At 42.9% G+C, this 6,622-nt stretch overlaps 1 pseudogene; it reads left to right on the top strand.

Moving 5' to 3' along the window:
* The first annotated feature begins 5,791 nt into the window (after positions 1–5,791).
* Positions 5,792–5,860, top strand: LOC113923308 (annotated as a pseudogene).
* Positions 5,861–6,622: the final 762 nt, after the last annotated feature.

Here is a 6,622-nt window from a genome sequence, read left to right as displayed (position 1 = left end):
GAGAGAAATCCCTACGGACCTTTCACCTTCTCCCCAGCAGGGCACCCAGTTTACCTTTATAGAACCCATAATTGACGAGAGTCTCCAGGCCGAAAGACAAACATAACTCCTTCCCTGCAGGTCGCTGGAGCTCTGTCCATACCTCCTGGGCAGCAAGATAAATGATAATCTTTTGTGGCACCTTCTAAAACTCCCACACTCTTAACTGCTAAACAAACTCCGATTGTTCATCTTCTTTCCACTGAGACCTTAGCACAATGGACACATGATTTTGAAAAACCTGACCAGCCCCCACCTTCCTCCTACTTAACCAGCCACCACTCATCTGCTAATACAGTATTTCTTGAACTATTTGATACTTTGCAAGCTGTCACAACTTTTATACATTGATGGAATGCCAACAGTGGCTCATGCATTATAAAGGGCAATTGTTTGTCTTCACTTGGGATTGTGTTCTGAGTTTTTGTTTAATTCAGACATGAGACTCCACATTGGTTCAAAGTTTCCTTCTTTTTGCCATACATCCACAGGGAATGAGTTGGAATCATGGAAATATTTACTATGCAATGCAATTTGCACATTACCATAAAAGTGTGTTGAAATTCTAGGAAATATACTTAATAAAGATGATATTAATGTGGTGGTCAACTGGTGTGGTTATTACATACTACAATACATTATAAAGATAGTTTATCACATAATGATTAAGGCAATTACATAAAAGGAAGTATAGATAATCTTAACCCTAGAAAAAGTAAATTTTGTTATTGTCTTGCTAGGTTGCTGGGGCCAAAATTACACACTGTGGTTGGTGATAGGGCACTTTCCTAAAGGAAATTAACAATCGCCTTGCCAGTCATCTTGGAGAAGTAGTTAATCTGGGGTCAGGAAATGGAGTGGCTTTGGAATAGAGAAGAAAGAGACTCCGTCCTCCCTGAGGCTGGGAGTAGTGGCAACATGTGGAAAGAGCTGGAGTGGTCCAGGTGGCTGAGGTGAGAGGTCTCAGGACATGAGACAGCTAAGCATAAGTGGCACCACTGAAAATTCTGATTTTGCAGGAGCTCTCAATTGGTGGCAATGTCAGCACCAGGAGCACAGAGAAATGGCTAGTTCCTGAAATAGACAGCAGCTATAAGACCTCCTATTTCAAGGGGAAGATTGGATTTTTCTACTCCAAGTAGCCATCTGAGCACACAACGTTGATACTGTGGACATGAGGAAGGCAGTGCCTTGTCACGGGAGCCAGGGAGGAGTCACCAGGGTCTGTCCCATGGAACCAGCAGAAACTAGCTGTTTGTCATAAGAACCAACAACAGGAGGGACAGCAAGTTGCAACAAGAAAATTGGAATATGGGGGCCAGAAAAAATGTACTCTTCCATGTAAGGATTAAAATTCCACAATCTTTAAAAAAAGAGGGGGGCCGCCTGGGTGGCTCAGTCATTAAGCATCTGCCTTCAGCTCAGGTCATGATCCCAGGGTCCTGGGATCGAGCCCCGCATCAGGCTTCCTGCTCCTCGGGAAGCCTGCTTCTCCCTCTCCCACTCCCCCTGCTTGTGTTCCCTCTCTCACTGTGTCTCTCTCTGTCAAATAAATAAATAAACAAATAAATAAATCTTTAAAAATAAAATAAAATTCCACAGGAAAAAAACCTCAGAAATGATGGAGGGGGCACTTTGATGTGAAATCATATCCAGCAAGTGAGATGGTGGGTGCTCCTTCTATAATATTGTTATAAAGGAAGCATGAGTCCAGGCTGCTCTTATCAGCAGGTGGGATCAATAACCAAGATATCGTAATTAGACATCCATAACCAGCCAATCAATTGAGCTGAACTTGGTAAGACATGAACAGAAACTCACTGCGTTCTTTCACACCACTTTCCCTTTGAACCCCTCTCTTGACTTATTCCTCCTTGTCTGTGAAGAAAGCTCAGGAAGATCTCCTAGTTTTATAACTAGGTTATTGAACAAGTAGCCTTTGCCCCGGTATTAAAAAATATATTATCCAGTGAAATATCGAAACTCCAAACTCCAGACAAATTAAAATCTTTCTCTTTCCCCTGTTCGGGTCAACGTTAGGCAGAGAAGCTGAGATGCAAAAGGGAAGTATAGCTCTTTGTTGTGTATTTTCCCTCTTTATGCTGCCTTCCCCCACCACTCACCAGCTACTACCCAAGACTCCTACAGTTGTGAGAAATTCTGACAAGCCCTGTTTGCATTTCATGTTAGAACCTTATGGATAAGACTGTTGTCTAGAAGCAACTCTTCCTTTCTTCCAGCGTCTTTGCTGGTTCTTTGTAAACTCCCTGGATCACTGGATCTGGTCCCTTGATGACTTTCCCCTTGGCTCCCTGGTCTCTCCTGGCGCACTCTCCAGTTCTACTTCCCTCTCTACCCCTGCAGACAGCCTTTTGTGGGAAGAGTCTGTCTTGTGAATTGATGCCACATGCCCTTCCTAGGGGTCCACATTTGACTCTCCAAAAATATGCATGCATTCTTGTGCCACAAAACCCTAGAAGTCAGACCCTTCCCAGAGCAGCTGTTCTTGCTCTCAGGCCAACTGGAGAGGTATCTATCCCAGCTTTCATTTCCAGAATTTTCGAGTGTGAATCAGATGCCAGGCTCTGAACTCCTCAACCCCAGGGAACACAAGTCAAGTTCTTGAAATGCCTTCTTGAAGTTTTCCTTGCTTGGCTGGAGTTGTGGGGGAAGCACCCCCCACTCCACTGGTGAAGAGGGAAATAGGGACTCACAGCTCCCTGGCAGTTCTTTCTCTGACAAGTGTTTACTTTTTAATCTCTCCAAAGTTCTTCATCCACACTCACCTCTCCTGTTACTGAGGTAGAAGGGGTTTGGGGAAGCAATGTAAGCAGTGATGTGTTCACATCCTTGGAAGCACATCTCTTCAGCATAGGGGACCCCCCACAGACTATTGTGTTGTTCTTGGCCTATGAGGCCTCTGAGAAAATAGGAAGCACCTAATTTAGTATTCTTTTATGTAAACTTTAGGACAAATCATCATTCCATCATATATGTATGGATGTGTGGCTATAAGTCACGTTAACATCTGGCAGAACTCAATTTGCAAAACCTGGGCTAAGAAACTTTTGATTAATTTGCACCAGATAGAATCAGCCCAGCTTCCCTGTGAGAACAACACTTACTCGGAGAGTCTTAATGCTGAATGATCCAAGACACCTACCACATTTCACCGAAATCAAACTTTAGGCTGCAAAGTTGCCACTGAGTTTGGCGTGTCCTCCTAGCACAGGAGATTGGATTTGAATCATTCAGCTCTATTTGGAACAAACAAAGCACAATTACACAACAGTTGTTCTGGGCTTCTAAATGATGTCAGAGGATGGGAAACATGTAAAATACTATTGTCCCATTTAAAGAAATTACTTAGGACTCCAACCTCACCATTATGAGGCTAATCAGCTTACTCACCAGCTTCGTATTCTGAGATGTCACTGTTCTTTCTAAAGACTCCACAGGGATTGGAAATGATGCCTCCTCCGGGCAGATAAATGTTAGAGAAGTGGGACCCTGAACAGGTGTACCTCCATGCCATGGCCAAGCGTGGTCTGAGTTTCAGCCCCAGCTGAGACCTTCAGCCAGATGCCTGGAGCCCTGGACAAACTCTGCAATTGCAAATGGTGACCCTAAGCCTATTTTAAATAAAGTTAATATTTACACTATACATGCAATACATACCCCTTATAAAAATTATTTCTAATACATATAAAAAGTAACTCCATTTCTCACATCCCAAAGGCCTATATGCTGTTATATTTCCTGAGTATATTTTAAGAGGTTGAGCTCAATGCTGTATATATGACATTGTACAGTTCTTTCCTAATATATCATAACACAAGCTCTTTTCACGTTCTATAAATTTCTATCAATCTCACTTTAAATGGTTCATCAATAGATATCAATCAGAAAGGCATCATCAAATCCTAGAGAACTCAGAGAACGGCCAAAGATAGCTGAAAATAAACAAAGAGCTCCAGGGACTATCTTTCTGGAGAAGATTAAAAAAGAGAAACATGTAGACAGTTGGAAACTTTGAGACCCATATTTCGGCAAGTATTTCCAAGGGTCAGGGTACAAGTCTTGAAGGGACTTCAGAACAAGGTTCAAGAAATCTGGTGCTCACTGTGGTCCAGGGCTCTCTCTACTTGAAGAAAGCTAAACAGTGCCTCGCTGGGCCAACTCATGCCAGCTTCTTAAAGCCAAAGATAGCATTTAGCCAAATATGTTGCTTTGAAGTCAACTGAAAGTCAAGTCTTTAAAATAGTCAGAGGCATTCTGCAAGCCTAACTAGTCCTCTCTGAGATGTTCTGATGGACACTGAGTTTGGCAGACAGGAAGTGAAATAACCCACTTGTGAGATTCTAGTCACTGGAGGTCCAGGTGTGATGACTCTCAGAGGAACCAGAGTAGAAGTTCAGGGACAGCCTTGGGCAGGTGTTACTTGCAGAAGGTTGTGTTTAACCTTCTCAGGCTTTTCACCAGAGAAGGTCCTTATCCACCATGCTCTCTCCCTCCTTCTCTCCTCTCTCTGTAGAGGGCAAACTTTGGCTAGCTTCCCTTTTGAGGAAAATGCAGGACTATGCGTCCTATGACTTGAGCTCTCTAATTCATTGAATGAACTCTGGCCAGTCACATAAATCCTTCTGGACTCTGGCAGTGACTTGTTATATCTGAAGGTTCCTTAGCTTTTGTCCTTATGAAAAGGATGATCCTGTTAGATTTCGGGTCACAACTCATGCATTCCATTCAAAGAGTGTTTGCTGAACATCCTTTGTGAAACACAAAACAAGTTTTATAATAAACTATACTAAATAATTCATGAGCAAAAACTTAAATTGTGTATATTTTCTGAATAGAAAAGGAAAGCAAAGTTGTTCATGAAAATCATGGCCCCAACGTGAAACAGATGGTTCAAACAAAAGGATGGAGTTTGAAGAAGAGACTATTTATAAAAGCCCAGGCAGAAAGAGAAAAACCCACAAGGGACAGTAAAGTACTCTGGGGCCTGCAACAGTGAAAATTTTTACCTCCCCTACACCAGAGGGGCAAGGGAAGAGGCTGCTCTCAGAATGAAGAGAGCTGTGGTTCTTAGAGGTCATGGCCTCCCAGCTGGAACTGTGGTTTTCATTAGAAGAAAGCACCTATTGCCAAACTGTAACCCAGAAGAGACACAAGGAAATAAATACTCAAGCCTTTCCCCCTTCCCCCTCCAGTCTTCTGTCAATGACTCTCATTGTCTGAATCTCACAGGAACCCAACAATCCTTAGAGATCAGTCTCTCTGGGCACAGAAGAGCCATGGAAGTGTAGGGAGTGCACCTGGGAGAGCAAATGAAGAACATCCAACATAATCCACTCCCCCTTTGTCCATTTGCATTCACTTTTATCATTTGGATGGAAAATTCCTGTCCCTAACAGGTGGAACACACAACATTTTCCCAGCCATTATAACATCACGTGATAATATCAATTCAGTCATTCACCACCTTAAACCTAAACTATTAACACTTCTTCATATAAGGTAGTGGGGCAGGGGGGAAAGAAGGCAAGGGAATAATTAATTCACCTAAAATTTAGCAGCTACAGTTCACACTTCTGTCACCAGTCACAAGCATGGATTGATAACCATAGCTTCCTTCTACCGTGTTCAAATTACTATCTACAAAACATCTCCTTATCTTTTTACCTGGTGGGGAAACCCTCACTTCTTTAGACTTTTAGTAATTGATCATCTTTCTCTACTGAACAGTAACATCGCTTCTTGGCCTTTTGGCTAAGATCAAGTGTAGTATCTACTGAACAGTAACAGTTTTCCACTGATCAGGACTACTGGGCAAGGAAGTACTAAGAAGGACCCAGATAATTTCCTTGGCTCCTAGATTGGTCTTCAATTTAGTCTTCCCGGGTGACACAATGGGCATAAGCTTATTGCTTCAATTCCTTTATCATAAAATAAGTTGCCTGGAGGCTTTCAGCCTTCTAAAATGGCCCCCTATGATCTCTACCTCCTGGTGTTCACACCCTTGTATAAACCTCTCCCCCTAAGTGTGTGACTGTGGGCTAGACTTGGGGACTTGATTCTAATGTATTGAATGCAGCACAAGGCATGCTGAGATTAGATTATTCAGGATTTTGATCTCTCTCCCTGTCTTCCTCCCTCCCTTTTTCTCACTCTTCTGGCATATTTGTTCTAATGAAGCATGCTGATGTGCTATGAGGGACCCTATGGAGAGGATCTGAGGGTAGCCTCCAGTCTACAGCCAAGGAACTGAGGAATGGAAGCCCCTAGTCCAATAGCTATTGCAGAACTGAATTCTGCTGACAACCATGTGAGTAAACTTGAAAGCAGATCCTTTCCCAGCGGAGCCTTCAGATGAGATGCGACCCTGACAGATGCCTTGATTGCAGCCTTGTGAGAGACCTAGAAGCCTAAGATTCAGCCAATAAATGCCTGTTGTTTTAAGTCACCAAGATTCAGTATGATTTTCTCCACAGCAATAGATAAATAATACAACAGATGGCCTATCGTGAGCTACCATCATGATGGATAAGGCAGCACACAACATTCTCATTGGTGATCAGGA

Source organism: Zalophus californianus, chromosome 9 (genome assembly GCF_009762305.2).
Source record: "Zalophus californianus isolate mZalCal1 chromosome 9, mZalCal1.pri.v2, whole genome shotgun sequence".
In the NCBI taxonomy this organism is placed as follows: domain Eukaryota; kingdom Metazoa; phylum Chordata; class Mammalia; order Carnivora; family Otariidae; genus Zalophus; species Zalophus californianus.
Note: the sequence above shows the minus strand (reverse complement) of the source record. Positions and strands in the feature narration are given on the sequence as shown.